Source organism: Ranitomeya variabilis, chromosome 4 (genome assembly GCF_051348905.1).
Source record: "Ranitomeya variabilis isolate aRanVar5 chromosome 4, aRanVar5.hap1, whole genome shotgun sequence".
NCBI lineage: Eukaryota > Metazoa > Chordata > Amphibia > Anura > Dendrobatidae > Ranitomeya > Ranitomeya variabilis.
This window is the reverse complement of record NC_135235.1, coordinates 405,936,444-405,952,469: the sequence shown is the minus strand read 5'-3', so window position 1 is coordinate 405,952,469 and position 16,026 is coordinate 405,936,444. Positions and strand designations below refer to the sequence as shown.

The window sequence follows — 16,026 nt, the reverse complement described above, 5'->3', positions numbered from 1 at the left end:
ACACGACAGCGCAGACTCCTGTACAGCAAATAACAACGCTCAGGAGGCTGCACCCAGCACCAAGGTGGGATTCTTGACATCTGTGCTGCGTCTCATTACAAAGGGAACTCGCGCCTCCAACACAGTTTGACTGTATAAAGGGCTAAATGTTATACGTGTTCCATTCAGCGTGTGCAAGGAGCCAAATTAAAAGAGCAACCTTTGACTTGTGCACCACTACTGCTGCATAAGCTGTGGCTCTTCTACTTTGTAACCCCTGAGGGGGGGTTAAAGGTTACCTTTGAAATTGGTTCGATTAGGCTTCGGCCTACACTCTGCTCCCCCTGCAGAGCCCGGGCTCCAACACCGCCAGTTGGGGCCCGGTACTGCTAGCTGCACAGAGAAAAACACCAGCCAATGTGTCAGTGGGGTTCAGCACCGCCAGCTGTTCCCCTGCTGTGCAGCCGGCAACGTGTCCTGCAACAGCCACGCAGGCACAACAGACCCAAAGCTGCCGCCAGTGCAGGCTTCGGCCTACACTCTGCTCCCTCTCCTCCTCCTGCTGACCCCGGGCTCCAACACCGCCAGTTCGGGCCCGGTACTGCTAGCTGCACAGAGAAAAACACCAGCCAATGTGTCAGTGGGGTTCAGCACCGCCAGCTGTTCCCCTGCTGTGCAGCCGGCATCGTGTCCTGCAAAAGCCACGCAGACACCAGAACTGAAATTGAAGGGAACCTGTCCCCCCTCCCCCAGGCGTTTGTACGTTTTTAAGGCCACCTTGTACAGCGGTAATGCTGCATGTGTGCAAGGTGGCTCATAAACGTATTCTCCTCGCACATGTGGAACGGAAAACACGTCTAAAATGTGTCCTCTGTGTGACCATTTAACCGTCCCGGTGGTGTGACTTTCCTTTGTAATGACACGCTGCAACCCCCTTGGTAGCGCTGCCCGTCTTCTGGCATCATTGTTTGGCTGCCTGCACCTCTGCGGCCGCCCTGACCCACACAACGCCCCTCGGTGTCTTATTTCTTGGGACTGCGAGGGTATGTTTGATGGGCATGAGCAGTGCATCAGTTCGCCTGTCCCTCATCTCCTTCCGCCTTCTTCAGACTGTGCGGCTTCATGGCCGTGGCATGCGATAAGGGATCAGCTGACGCCGCACAGTCTGAAGCGGGTGTAAGGACCCGAGTGTGAGAGGTGAACATATGTGCTGCGCCAGGCCATGAATCCCAGCCCAGCAGTGTTTTAACAATGTTAAGACACTGCGGGGCTGGGATTCATGGTCATCGCGAACCGCACCAGCCAACATTAAATGAGGTCAGAAGATGGGCAGCGCTAACAGCGCTAGGCCAGGGGATAACACGACAGCGCAGACTCCTGTACAGCAAATAACAACGCTCAGGAGGCTGCACCCAGCACCAAGGTGGGATTCTTGACATCTGTGCTGCGTCTCATTACAAAGGGAACTCGCGCCTCCAACACAGTTTGACTGTATAAAGGGCTAAATGTTATACGTGTTCCATTCAGCGTGTGCAAGGAGCCAAATTAAAAGAGCAACCTTTGACTTGTGCACCACTACTGCTGCATAAGCTGTGGCTCTTCTACTTTGTAACCCCTGAGGGGGGGTTAAAGGTTACCTTTGAAATTGGTTCGATTAGGCTTCGGCCTACACTCTGCTCCCCCTGCAGAGCCCGGGCTCCAACACCGCCAGTTGGGGCCCGGTACTGCTAGCTGCACAGAGAAAAACACCAGCCAATGTGTCAGTGGGGTTCAGCACCGCCAGCTGTTCCCCTGCTGTGCAGCCGGCAACGTGTCCTGCAACAGCCACGCAGGCACAACAGACCCAAAGCTGCCGCCAGTGCAGGCTTCGGCCTACACTCTGCTCCCTCTCCTCCTCCTGCTGACCCCGGGCTCCAACACCGCCAGTTCGGGCCCGGTACTGCTAGCTGCACAGAGAAAAACACCAGCCAATGTGTCAGTGGGGTTCAGCACCGCCAGCTGTTCCCCTGCTGTGCAGCCGGCATCGTGTCCTGCAAAAGCCACGCAGACACTTGCTCTTGTACCTTCTGCTCCCCATCCTGGTTCCAGTACCGTCAGCTGGTTCCGGGCAGAGCCTTTGGCTTAGGTGCCTCCCTCTGGGTATCCGAGTTCCACCAACGTCAACTGAACAGGTCCATTCATTTGAACAAGACCTCAAGATTGGATAATTTTTTTTTTGTAATTCTTTACTTAGTTTTCAAAAACAATAGTACAAATCATTGCAAATCTTATAGTACGGGAAGTTGTAGACTTCTATTGAGAGCATATAAAACTGTTACAGAGAAGGCTTAGAAGTCTCTGTTGGCAAGAAATTGCAAAGTGTGCAAAGTGTAAATCAAAACCAATTATATAACAACAACAAGTAACAGGTTCAGGCAAAAATTTTGACATTATTCCAGTACTGTAGTTCCTCTAGCAACCAACCCGGATTTTTTTTTAAAAAAAGGAGTGACAGTAGGACCATTTAAAATAGGATGTCAGCTAACAAATGGTGACATAATAATAAATGCAAAGAAAACAAAACAATTAGCTAGACTTAATAGGGGCTACTGATCAGGGCAGCAAGCTCGACCACCATGGCGTGTGCAAAGGGATAGCGATATTGGTAGGTGGGTCCTTGTTAAAGTCCCAACAGTGAGATATACTATGAGTCTTCGGAGGTCAGCGTGGGGAGACAAGCCATGCAAGAGATCCCTACATACGTGTGTGTGAATATTTGGTCCAGGGTAGCCAGGTGTTGAGAAACTTCCCATGTGTGCGGGTCTCCCAGCTAGTTAGTTCCTCTAATCTATGTATATCGTGGATCCATTCATTCAGCGTAGGAGAGGATGTCTGCCTCCAGTGTGATAAAATCAGATGTTTCGCTGCAGTCGACAAAAGAGGGGTTAAATCATGTTTCTTTGGGGCACAGGTTTTAGAGGGGTTTGAGAGTAAAATTTCTTGGGGGGTTTAGTTCCGTTTCGTTAACTACAAACGATGGTGGTAGATGTTTATATCTGACCAAAATTTTAATATTTCTGGGCAATGCCAAAAGATATGTGATAAGGAGCCTACTGCATTAAAGCATCTCCAACATAACGGGGTCTCACTCAAACCTAGACGAAACAGCTGTTCCGGGGTTCTATACCACCAAGAGAGGAGTTTAAAGTCGTTCTCTTGTAATAGAATACATCTAGAGAAACCATATGAGTTAGATAGGATTTTTTGGACATCTTGAGGCGTTAAGGAAATTTTTAGTTCCGTTTCCCAAGAGAGAAGATAGAGAGGTTTAAATCGGATTGGAGGCTTGACAAGATTTGCATATAGTTTGGAAACAATTTTCGGAATTGGTGAGGCCAGCCCCACCAGTAACTCAAGCCAGTGCCAGTCAGTGTTACGTTTCAGCTCAGTCTTAAACCTCGTCACAATATGACGTACATGATGCTTTTGAAGGAAGTCAAAGCGGTAATTTTTTTGCGGAAACTGGACAGTTATCAATACATGGGATCTGGTTAGATAGATGATGTGATATTGGGATGTTCGGCAAGGCTCCCCACAGGCCATATTCATCTATGTAATTTGGGTCTGTTAGCCACGGAATAAGTTTTAGTGGGATATTGTCCAGAAAGGAACAATGGGGGAGTTGGTTTGGTATGAGAGCACGTCTAATAGGTAAGGTGTTCGAGGTTATTTCATCAAACTTTTGAGGCAGAGTGTAAGGACTTGGACTGTACATCTGTTTCTGTCTGCTGTTGCCCTCAGTTCAGTTACTTTTGCCCTTACCTAAGATGGAGTCACTGGCCTCACGGGGGCCATCTTGCTTCCTGTCAGACTTTTCCTGTTCTTGTCTGTGGTATATATAAGGGAGCTCTGTATATTACTCATTGCTTGAGTATCATGTTCCTGACTTGTGATCAAGCTGGAAGAACTGCTATCTTGCTGGTTTCTTCGTTACTTTGGGATACCCCGTCTGTCTCCGGATCTACGTCTCTTCGTTGTAAGACTTGTTTCCCTGGATCTGTGCTGCTGGACTGCTCCCTGCTAGGAGGCCTGGTCTCCAGGTCTCTGGACCTGACATACTTGGACTTCCACGGTCTGTACACGTGCTTACTGCCTATCCAGCTCTGTCTGCTACTAACCTGCTGTGTCATAGCTGTTTACCTGCATACCATCATAAATATTCTTGAACTTTTAACCTGTTGTCTCTCGGCCTCTTTTCTGACCCATGATACTGATCTCCACTGCACTTATCACTAAGTTTATTACAGAATACTCAAGCCCCAAAAAATGGAGATCTCTGGGTCAGATTCTATGGAGGTGCGAATGAAAAAACTTTGCTCATTTGTCTCTGGACTTCATGGGGAGCTGAAGGCTATAAAAACTAAACCTGGGACATTAGAATCACAAACTAATCATAATTCGAATGTGGCCGATACGTCTATTCAGGCCTTAGCATCTCGACTTTCAAATGTGGAGACTACAGCTGCAACCATGGTATCTGCTCCAATCCCGGCTCCTGGTCCGGCTTTTCCTAAACTCCCACCATTCAGGTTTCGTGGTGAGAGAAATTTCGGGGTTTTTTGTATCAATGTCAGCTGTATTTCTCTGCATGTGCGGCCCAGTTTGCAACTGATCGGGATAAAGTGTTGACCATAATTATGTTGCTAACAAACAAAGCGTTAGCCTGGGCTCATCCTCTGATTGAGACTAATGATGTGTGCTTGAATTCCCTGAAAGACTTTACTACAGCAATGTGTCAAATGTTTGATGACCCTAATCGGAGTATCACAGCTGAAACCGCATTACTAACACTACGTCAAGGGAAGCGTCCTGTTGTGGAATACGCAATGGAGTTTCGGAAATGGGTGCTGGATACTGCATGGTGCGATTCAGCGAAATATGCAGTATTCAGGAGAGGTTTATCTGCTTCCATCAAAGATGAACTAGCTCGAGGTGAATCACCTAACTTGGCTGACTTTATACATCATTGCATTCGGATTGATATTCATCTTACTGAACGTCGTCAAGAAAAATGGGCCGATGCTAATCGTAATAATTTTATGCCTTTTCCATCCACCAAGGAGGCGCTGACTAAGACTTTATCTTAGACAGAGCTGGAACCTATGCAGGTTGACGCAGTACGGAGGAAACCCATCGATGCACGTAAGGAATACCGTTTTAAGGAGAATTTATGTTTTTACTGCAGTAAATCGGGTCACTATATTTCAGAGTGCCCCGGGAAAAATCGCAAGTCCGCAACTGGACTTGACTTTTCGGATGTATCTTCAGTGTGTTCTCTTCCACACAGACAGGAAATATCTGCTGAAAACTTTGATTTTCCTGATGATTCATCTGTAACATCATCACCTGTGGACATAGCTTTACTTTCCGTAAGTTCTACCACGGCGAGGAGGGATTCGCTCTGTTGCGTTTCCATCAAAATTTGGGTGTGTTCCTGCTGGATCACCTGCTCTGCCACGATAGACTCTGGAGCTTGCAGCAATCTTATGGACTTCTCTTTTGCTGAAAAACATGGCATACGCTCACAAAAAAGAGACTCTCCGGTGTTTATGGAAACCATGGACGGGTCTCCACTAATATCTGGGCCTGTGAAACTCGAAACAGTCCCATTAAAGATCCGTATGGGCGTGGATCATTCTGAAAATATGTCCTTTTTGTTGATTTCTTCTCCTAATTTTCCTATTATTTTAGGTTTGCCCTGGTTGCGGCTGCGGAATCCGACTATCAATTGGACAACAAAGGAATTACAGTTTCCAAATGAATCAGCGTTGTCCGGAGAGCTGGCTCCAGTGAAGACAGCAGTCACGGTCGACTCAACATTGCCGGTAGAGTATCGGGATTTTAGTGATGTGTGTGACAAGAAAAATGCGGATAAATTACAGCCACATCGGCCATATGACTGTCCCGTGAAATTATTGCCTGGTGCCGTGATTCCTTTCGGGAGTATTTATCCATTGTCTGGGCCAGAATTAAAAGCTCTCAAGGAGTACATAGATGAAAACTTAGCTAAGGGGTTTATACGACCATCTTCCTCCCCAGCAGGTGCTCCAATCTTCTTTGTCAAAAAGAAAGATGGCTCACTCCGACCATGCATTGATTACCGGGAGCTCAACAAAATCACAATCAGGAACTCTTATCCACTTCCACTAATTCCCGAATTACTTGAGAGAGTGCGACATGCCAAAATCTTCACAAAATTGGATCTTCGTGGAGCGTACAATCTAGTACGGATTCGTCCTGGCAATGAGTGGAAAACGGCTTTTCGGTCTCGTTATGGACATTTCGAGTACCTCGTTATGTCTTTCGGCCTTCGTAACGCACCAGCTACATTCCAGCATTTGACGAATGATGTTTTCAGGGATATACTCGATATTTTTGTTGTGATTTATTTGGATGACATTTTGATTTTTTCCAGCAATATCGAGGACCATCAGCGACACGTGAAAATGGTTTTGGATCCTCTACAGCAGAATCATTTATACATCAAACTGGAGAAATGTGAGTTTCACAAAACAGAAATTCAATTCTTGGGATATGATATTTCTCCCCAGGGTCTCAGTATGGATGCAAGCAAGACACAAGCCATTCAGGAGTGGCCAACTTCCAAGTCGGTGAAGGAAGTACAGCGATTTATCAGATTCGCCAATTTTTACAGACGCTTTATTAAAAAATTTTCAGCGATTGTTGCGCCCATAACTCAGTTAACTCAGAAGAAGACGCCATTTGTCTGGCCTCCTCAAGCTCAAACAGCATTTTCTACGTTGAAATCTAAATTTATGACATTCTTGTCCACCCTGACCCAGACAAGGCCTTCATAGTGGAAGTGGATGCCTCAGACTGTGCTGTAGGAGCCATACTCTCACAAAGAACAGGTGAGAAAGATCTCTTGCATCCGTCTGCCTTTCTCTCGCAAAAATTGTCACCCGCAGAAAGGAATTACGACGTTGGCAATAAGGAACTGTTAGCCATCATAACTGCATTTAAGGAATGGAGACATCTGTTACAAGGTGCTTCCCAACAGATTGTTATACTCACGGATCATGGGAATCTCGAATTCATGAGGTCGGCAAGATGTCTGAAACCTAGACAGGCTCGGTGGAATCTTTTTCTTAATCAATTTGATTTTGTCATTTCCTATAGGCCGGGCTCGCGTAATAAGAAGGCTGATGCACTATCCAGGATTCATTCAGATGAAGCAACTTCAGCTTCATCTTCAACGACCATTCTGGCTGGGGTCACACTTGGCGTAAGACAATACGCCACGTATTATACGTCCGTACTACGGCCGTAATACGGAGAAATGTTCCCAAAATATTGATCCGTAGTCAGGGTGTGTCAGCGTATTTTGCGCATGGCATCCTCCGTATGTAATCCGTATGGCATCAGTACTGCGAGATTTTCGCGCAGGCTTGCAAAACCGACATCTAATGGATGTGTTTTTTAACCCTTTCAAACAATTGGATTAATAATGGATAGGTGTTATAATTGACGCCTCTCCATTATTAATCTGGCTTAATGTCACCTTACAATAGCAAGGTGGCATTAACCCTTCATTACCCCATATCCCACCGCTACAGGGAGTGGGAAGAGAGTGGCCAAGTGCCAGAATAGGCGCATCTTCCAGATGTGCCTTTTCTGGGGTGGCTGGGGGCAGATGTTTTTAGCCACGGGGGGGCCAATAACCATGGACCCTCTCCTGGCTATTAATATCTGCCCTCAGTCACTGGCTTTACCATTCTGGCGGAGAAAATTGCGCGGGAGCCCACGCCAATTTTTTCTGCCATTTAACCCTTTATTTTAGCAGCTACAGCGCTGAAATTTTGCACATACACACTACTAACATTAGTAGTGTGGAATATGCAAAAAAAAGGGGATATGAGATGGTTTACTGTATGAAAACCATGTCTCATATCCTTTCGGGTTTGTGCAGGAGAAATGAAAAGCCGGCAATTGAATTACCGACTTTTCACTAACACCGATGCGTATTTCTCGCAAGTCACACTGCTGGTCTGTGTGGAATCAGTATTTTTCTCGCCCCCATAGACTTTCATTGGCGAATTTTTTGCGCAATACGCTGACAAACGCAGCATGCTGCGATTTTGTACGGCCGTAGAAAGCCGTATAATACTGAACCGTAATATACGGCTGATAGGAGCAGCCCCATTGAGAATAATTGTGCCGTTTATTTTGCGAGTTTTACGGACGTAGTTTCTGCGCTCTTACGTCCGTAAAACTCGCCAGTGTGACGCCGGCCTCTATCTGAGAAAAACTTTGTAAGCGTCTTGCATAATCAGGATCTTCTAACTGAGATTAAGGAAGCTTATGATGCGGATTCGCTTTTGAGTCAACCACCCACTCAGGTAAATCTGACTTTCAAGAATGGACTTTGGTTTCAAGGACAGCGTCTGTATATCCCAGAAACAGTAAAACTGAGTGTGTTGAAATTAATGCATGACTCTAAGTTTGCCGGTCATAGGGGAGTTCAGAAGACTCAGGAATTTCTGTCTCGTTTTTTCTGATAGCCGACATTTCGGAAAGATGTTCTTCAGTACGTCTCATCATGTGAGGTGTGTGCCAGGTTAAAAGTTCCTCGTTCTTCACCTATTGGACTGTTGCAACCTCTGCCTGTTCCATCTCGTCCCTGGGGCTCTATTTCAATGGATTTTATTGTGGAGTTGCCTTTGTCACAGGGAAAAACCACGATTCTTGTAGTAGTTGACCGGTTGACTAAAGCTGCTCATTTTATTCCCTGTGCTGGTGTCCCAACAGCTAAGCAAACAGCGGATCTTGTTGTGCAAAACGTTTTTCGTTTACACGGAGCTCCAGATGAAGTAAAATCTGATCGTGGGGTTCAATTCACCTCACGGTTCTGGCAAAGCTTCTGTGCTGCTCTGGACATCAAAGTAAAATTATCATCTGCCTTTCATCCACAGTCTAACGGCCAAACAGAGCGAACCAACCAAACCTTGGAGCAGTATCTGCGTTGCTACGTGTGTCATCTTGGCCGAGTTCACGTATAACAACTCTCAAAATGCTTCCACCAAATTATCTCCGTTCTTTGCTAATAAGGGATATCATCCCAGTATTCTCCCTTGACTTCCCATAGACATGTGTGTACCTGCGGTTGCTGACCGCATTGCATCTTTACAGCAAAATTTGGACGTTCTAAAAAACACCTTAGTTTCAGCACAGGAAAGATTCAAGAAGGCAGCAGACAGATTCCGTAAGCCAGCACCAACATACAAGGTAGGAGACATGGTCTGGCTCTCAACAAAAAACTTGAAACTCAGAATTCGGACTTCCAAGTTGGGGCAAAAATATGTTGGCCCATATAAGATCAGTGCTATTGTGAATCCTGTAGCCTGTCGACTCAAGTTGCCTAACTCTTTAAGAATTCATCCTGTTTTTCATGTTTCCCTGCTTAAACCAGCAGTGCCTAATTCTTTACCCGGACACACCTCTGCTCCTCCTGATCCAGTCCTCATTGACAGGCAAGAGGAATTAGTCGTGGAGAAAATCTTGGATTCACGGATTCATAGGAGATGTCTTCAATATCTGGAGAAATGGCAGGGATACTCGGCTGAAGAAAATTCCTGGGAACCTCTGGAAAACATCCATGCTCCTCATCTGATCAGACTGTTTCACCTCAGATACCCCAATAAACCAGACTTAAGATCGTTCAGAGGACGTCTTTTAAGAAGGGAGTAATGTAAGGACTTGGACTGCACATCTGTTTCTGTCTGCTGTTGCCCTCAGTTCAGTTACTTTTGCCCTTACCTTAGTTGGAGTCACTGGCCTCATGGGGGCCATCTTGCGTCCTGTCAGACTTTTCCTGTTCCTGTCTGTGGTATATATAAGGGAGCTCTGTATATTACTCATTGCTTGAGTATCTTGTTCCTGACTTGTGATCAAGTTGGAAGAACTGCTATCTTGCTGGTTTCTTCATTAATTTGGGATACCCGTCTGTCTCCAGATCTACGTCTCTTCGTTGTAAGACTTGTTTCCCTGGATCTGCGCTGCACTCATCTCTGCTGCTGGACTGCTCCCTGCTAGGAGGCCTGGTCTGGTCTCCAGGTCTCTGGACCTGACATACTTGGACTTCCACGATCTGTACACGTGCTTACTGCCTATCCAGCTCTGTCTGCTACTAACCTGCTGTGTCATAGCTGTTTACCTGCATACCATCATAAATATTCTTTAACTTTTAACCTGTTGTCTCTCGGCCTCTTTTCTGACCCATGATACTGATCTCCACTGCACTTATCACTAAGTTTATTACACAGAGAAGAGATGGATGACCAAAGATATAGCTCAGCATCTTTCTCCATCAAGGAGAGTTCTAGATGTGTACTTAAATTATCTGAACTAGGTTTGATAAGCTTCATCCAAAGATTAGATAATTTAAGGGTTAAGTTCGAGTTTGGGGTTTTTATTTATTGGGGTGGCTATTATAAGTGGGTAGGCGACCTATTTTATTTCAAGAACAGTGATCAATCAAAATTTGATTTTTATAACGCATGTTTGTGAAAGTGCATCATGGCAAAAACAAAGAAGACTTTTCAGGACCTCAAAAGTAGAGTTGTTTATGCTCATTAGGCTGGAAAAGGTTAGAATATAATTTCTAAAAAGTTTGGACTTCACCAATTCACAGTTAGGCAGACTTTCTAATAATGGAGGAAATTCAAGACCATTATTTCCATCCTCACAGGTGATTGACAAGCAAAGATAACTCCAAAAGCAAAGTGTACAATGGTCCACAAGGACACCTCTGAGCAACTAAAGACTTCTCTAAAAAAAAAACACATCTGCCTGTCTGTAGATTGTTAAAGATCAACTGGACAAGCCAGAGGGCTATTGGGACAATGTTTCGTGAACGAATAAGAACAAAATAGAGCTAGGTGGTAGTATCATGGTTTGGGCCTGTTTTGCTGCATATAACAAAGGATGGCTTGTTATCATTGATGGAACATTGAATTATGAAATTCTTTAAATTGTAAAGTAAAATGTCAGGACAGCAGAAGGTTAAAATTTTGGAGTGTCCAAGTTAAAGTCCTAACCTTAATCTAGTAGAAATGTTGGAAAAGGACCTGAAGCAAGCAATTATTGGAGAAACCCCACCAACAGAGTTAAAACTGTTTTGTAGGGAGGAATGGGCTGAAATTCCTCCAAGCCGATGTGCTGGGCTATTCAACAATTGCCTGCAACATTTAGATGCAGTTATTTCTGTACAAGGGGGTTTCACCAGAAACCGAAAGCAAATTTTCTCATTGTCACTCACAAAAGTGAGTGTATTTTTGACTCATTTGTTTGATTGGATTCTATTTATCAATTTTTAGGACTTGTGTGAAAATCTGATTTATGTTTAGATCAAATTTATACAGAAATATAGAAAATTGTCAAGGGTTCACAAACTTTCAAGCACCACTGTATTTTTGTTTGGTACGGAAAGTTTTCAGAACAGCACACTGCATCAAGATGATTTGTATACCTGGGCAGAACTTTTTCCGTTCCCTGGAGGATTCAAGATTTCTGGATAAAATTAAGACTTATGTTGTTATCATCCTGATGTCATTTTACATGGTCCAGTTATCTAATCAATCATTATAGTCCCAACTCCTTTTACATAATCATTTCTGGTACCAGATATGCATGCGTCTATGTCTGTACGTAACGTGGGTTGTAAATATTTGGTTAGACTAGAAGCTTTTCAAGCATAGGTGTACACATTTAGTGGTGCTTCAGCGCTTAGAGTTTTTCTATGTAAGTGTTTTTGTTTTTTTAATTGAGTGCAGATACCTGTTTTCTTTATTGCATGTGACTTCTTATTATGAGTTTCCTCTCTGATTGTGCTTGCGTAAATATTATATAGGTTTGTTATGTTAATAACCTACTATATGAAATTGTTGTTTTGACAGTCTGTACATAACTTCCCACTGTCAATATTGTTTTGCGACACCATACGATCACACAAATACCATTTAGTTTCCCATTTAGGCTATGTGCACACGTTGCGGATTTTGATGTGTTTCCGCTGCGTTTTTGACCTCAAGTATTCACATCAAATCCGCAGTGTAGTGCACAGTCAATCTTAATCTATGTGAAATTGACATTTGTTGTGCACATTTTTTTCCGCAGCATGTCAATTCTTTTGGCGGATCTGTAGCGTTTCTGCACCCATTGACTTCCATTGAGTCAGGCACATCCGCAGCAAACCTACAGATGTAAAAAAAGATCTGTGGTTTTGCTGCGGATGAAACGCAGTAGATCGGGAGGATGGAGTGTGTGCGTGTATAGTGTGTGCGGGGGTCTGTGTGTATTATGTGTGTGCACAGGTCTGTGTGTCCCTGTGTGTGTGCATGTCTGTGCAGGCATCCATTGTCTGATAGGACTACTGCTCCCATCCAGCAATGAATGCTCACAGTGACAGCATTGCCAATGATGGGAAAGTAGTCCCATCATACAATGGCTGTGTTCAGTAGTAAAAAAAAGCATACAACATATAACATGCAGTAAATACACATAACATACAACACATAACATAGAGTACATACTTACCAAACACCTAGTCCCCGAAGCCCTCGATTCTCCTGTAATAAAAATAACATAAAAAAACCTATACGCCGTATTCCAGTTAATAACGAGTGTCCCACGACGATCTCCCATGTAGAACAGTGACATCGGGAGATGTTAGCTCTCTACAGAGGCCCCTCGGTGAACTGACAGCAGAGGTAAGCGGAGGTAATCCTCCACGATGTACATCCCTCCGCCGCTGCCGGGAGAGAGATCACTTAGGTTCAATTGCTCGCCGGCAACTCTGTGTGAGAAAATTCCCACGCAGCATTGCCGTAAAGCGAGAGAATGAACTAAGGTAACCTCTTCAGTGATGCACTGCAGGAGCCATTGACTCCTGTCAGTGTGTCACTGAAGGCCCTATAGAGCAGTGACATCACCCGATGTCACTGTTCTATAGGGGAGATCGTCGTGGAACACTCATTATTAATTGGACTGCATCGGACCAGGGAGTATACTGTTGGTTTATTATTTTTTATTTTTTTGCAGGTGATTGATGGCTTCGAGGAATTAGGAGTATTTGTATGGTGAAATTAAGAATATTAAAATACTTATTTCTGGCTGTGTCTTTTATTTAACTCTTTCACTACTATAGGATTAGTAATGGATAGGTGTCTTATTGATGCCTCTCCATTATTAGCCAGGCTTACAATACAAAGGTGACATTAACCCCTTATTACCCCATATGCCACTGCTACAGGGCAGTGGGAAGAGAGAGGCTAAGTGCCAGAATTGGTGCATCTTGCAGATGCACCATTTCTAGGGCAGCTGGGAGCCGGTATTTGTAGCCGGGGGGCCAATATCCATGGCCCCTCTCTAGGCTATGAATATCAGCCAGCAGCTGTCTGCATAGCCTTTCTGGCTATAAATTATAGAGGGACCCCACCTCATTTTTTTTGGGGTCCCCCTATTTTAATAGCCAGTAAAGGCTAAATATACAGTTGTGGGCTGATATTCATAGCTTGGGAAGATCCATGGGCATTATCCCCTTCCCAGGCTATAAACATCGGCCCCCAGATAGTGCGTTTAATAATACAGATTTTGTGTGTGTGTGTGTCTTTATTTAACTCTTTATGTACCATTTTATTATGTTTATTACTAAACATCGGGCTTGGTATTATCTATCTATCTATCTATCTATCTATCGATATATCTATTTAAATGGCTGTTTATTATTTTCTGTCTTTTGCATGTGATATGGGCATCGGTGAATTAGGCATAAGGTGAGTATAACTTACTTTAACTTTTCTATTTTTATTTCAAATAAAGGTGTCAGTGTATTTATTTCAATGAAAGGACTTTATTCTGGCTGTGTAATTTTTACAATCTAACTATGTGGTTAGTAATGGGTGTGTCTTATAGATGCCTATCCATTACTAACCTGTGTACTTGATGTCAGCAGCCATAAAACAGCTGACATGAACACCACAACTATTACCCCGCTTGCCACTGCCCCAGGGCAAATGGGAAGAGTCAGGCAAAATGCCAGAATTGGTGCATCTAATAGATGTGCCTTTTCTGGAGTGGCTGTGGCTGCTATTTTTAGGCTTTGGGGGGGAAAAGTATCCATGGTCCCTTACCAGTCTGAGAATACTAACTCCCAACTGTTTGCTTTAGCTTGGCTGGTTGCAAAAAATGTGTTTTTTTTTATAATTTAAAAAAAACGGCATGAGACCCCTCTATTCTTGATAACCAGCCATGATAAAACTGACAGCTGAGAGTTGCAGCCCGCAGCTGTCAATTTTGCTTGCACTGGTTATCAAAAATAGAAGAGAAGAGACCTCACCTCATTTTTTTATTATTATTTATTTATAGCACAGGTGCCAGCTGATGAATACTCGCATCAGCGGCGCCTGTTATCAAGGACAGCAGGCGTAGGCTCATGGGAGTAGTATTCTCTTATCAGCTGATGCTTGTAACCGGAGGTAACCTTTTTACCGCCGGTCACAACTGCTTGCTCATGCTGCCATCTGACAACATGAGAACTGTAGCTCTCAAACTGGCGGTAATGATCTTACTGCCGAACAGAGTCCATGTTTGCGCTCTGTCATGCAGATAACAGCGTGGCAAACAACGGATATTTTGGCCCCCATTCATCTGAATGAGGTCTGGGTTTGGGTTTGGGTACTGTTCTGGCACTTAAACCAAACTTTTTTTGAGATGTTCGGCTGAACCCACAGGATCTGAACATACACGGGTTCACCCATCACTACTGAGAACCATTCACACTCATTTATACAGATGTTTGCCAGACCAGGGAAAATCATATACTTCACAAGCTGAAAATCAGCTCTGAACAAGAAGCAGAGCATTAGACTTCACACTTGATGTATTTTATGTTATGAAACTTACTGTGAACAGTGCTTACACTGGCGAGCAAAAGAGTAACAATATTTTAATGTTTTGACTTTCAGGCTACATATCTCATCAAACTCTACTGCTTCGAATATTAGACTACCATCATTTTATAGACAATCATCTTGGCTATCTCATACATAAATTTGATTTGCAACTGTTTTACATATGATTGGCTATGCAGATTATAGTCATGTCACTGCATTGTTGCTGTTTTGATCCTAAAAATCTAAATTTTAATTTTTATTATTTTGTAAATCCACCTTTGGCTTTAAACACTGCCTGAATTCTCATGGGCATGCTCTTGATCAGAATCAAGCATATCTCGACCGAATTCTGATACTAGGTCTCTTTTACACGTTACCAAAGTTGGTGCATGCTGGTCAACTCACTTGGGTATGTATACAGCTATTTTTCTTCAACTCTACTCACAAGTGTTCGATTGGGTTGAGGTCTGGGGATCAATCCAGCACCTCTACTTCATTGTCATTAAACCATTTCTTTGCCAATCTCGATGTATGATTCAGGAACACTATGTCATTGTTAGAACAGCGCCGGCGCCTCTGCATGAATCCCCTTCCTCTTCTCTGTAGGGATGCCGGCATATTCATTTCCCCTTCCGTGCACCCTCTTTATCTGCTTTCCAAGAAGGTCTCCTATGAGTGTGGTTAGAGTGTGGGTGCTCCCTGCCTCTTAAAGGACCAGCATACGCACACTTCTGAAAATGTCCTGACTCAATATCTGGGAGATGTCTGAGATGCCTTATCAACTTCAGTATTCAGTCTGCTGTCTGCTACAAAGTTGTAAGGTTGCTGTACCTGTGCTCTGTCCGAAACTGACTCAGTCTGACCTGCTTGTTCTCTCTGTACCTGATCCAGTCTGTCCTCTCTCTACCAAGTTGAAAGCCTGATCCGTTTTATCTACACCTACACCGCTACCCTGACCAGTCCAGTCTGAACCTGCACCTGTGATCTCCTACCTGAGGCCGTTCTGTATTCCTGAACTCATCATGTCTGCTCCTGATCCGGTACCTATTTTGTCTACCAGCCGTACCTCTCTTGCTATGCATTTCCTGGCTGTTCC

The 16,026-nt window shown here is 44.2% G+C and overlaps 1 protein-coding gene across 1 annotated transcript in view; it reads left to right on the top strand.

Moving 5' to 3' along the window:
* The window catches only part of LOC143764960 (glycine N-acyltransferase-like), a 210,773-nt gene that overhangs the window by 34,320 nt on the left and 160,427 nt on the right, over positions 1–16,026 (top strand). The gene's annotated exons all lie outside the window — the stretch shown is intronic.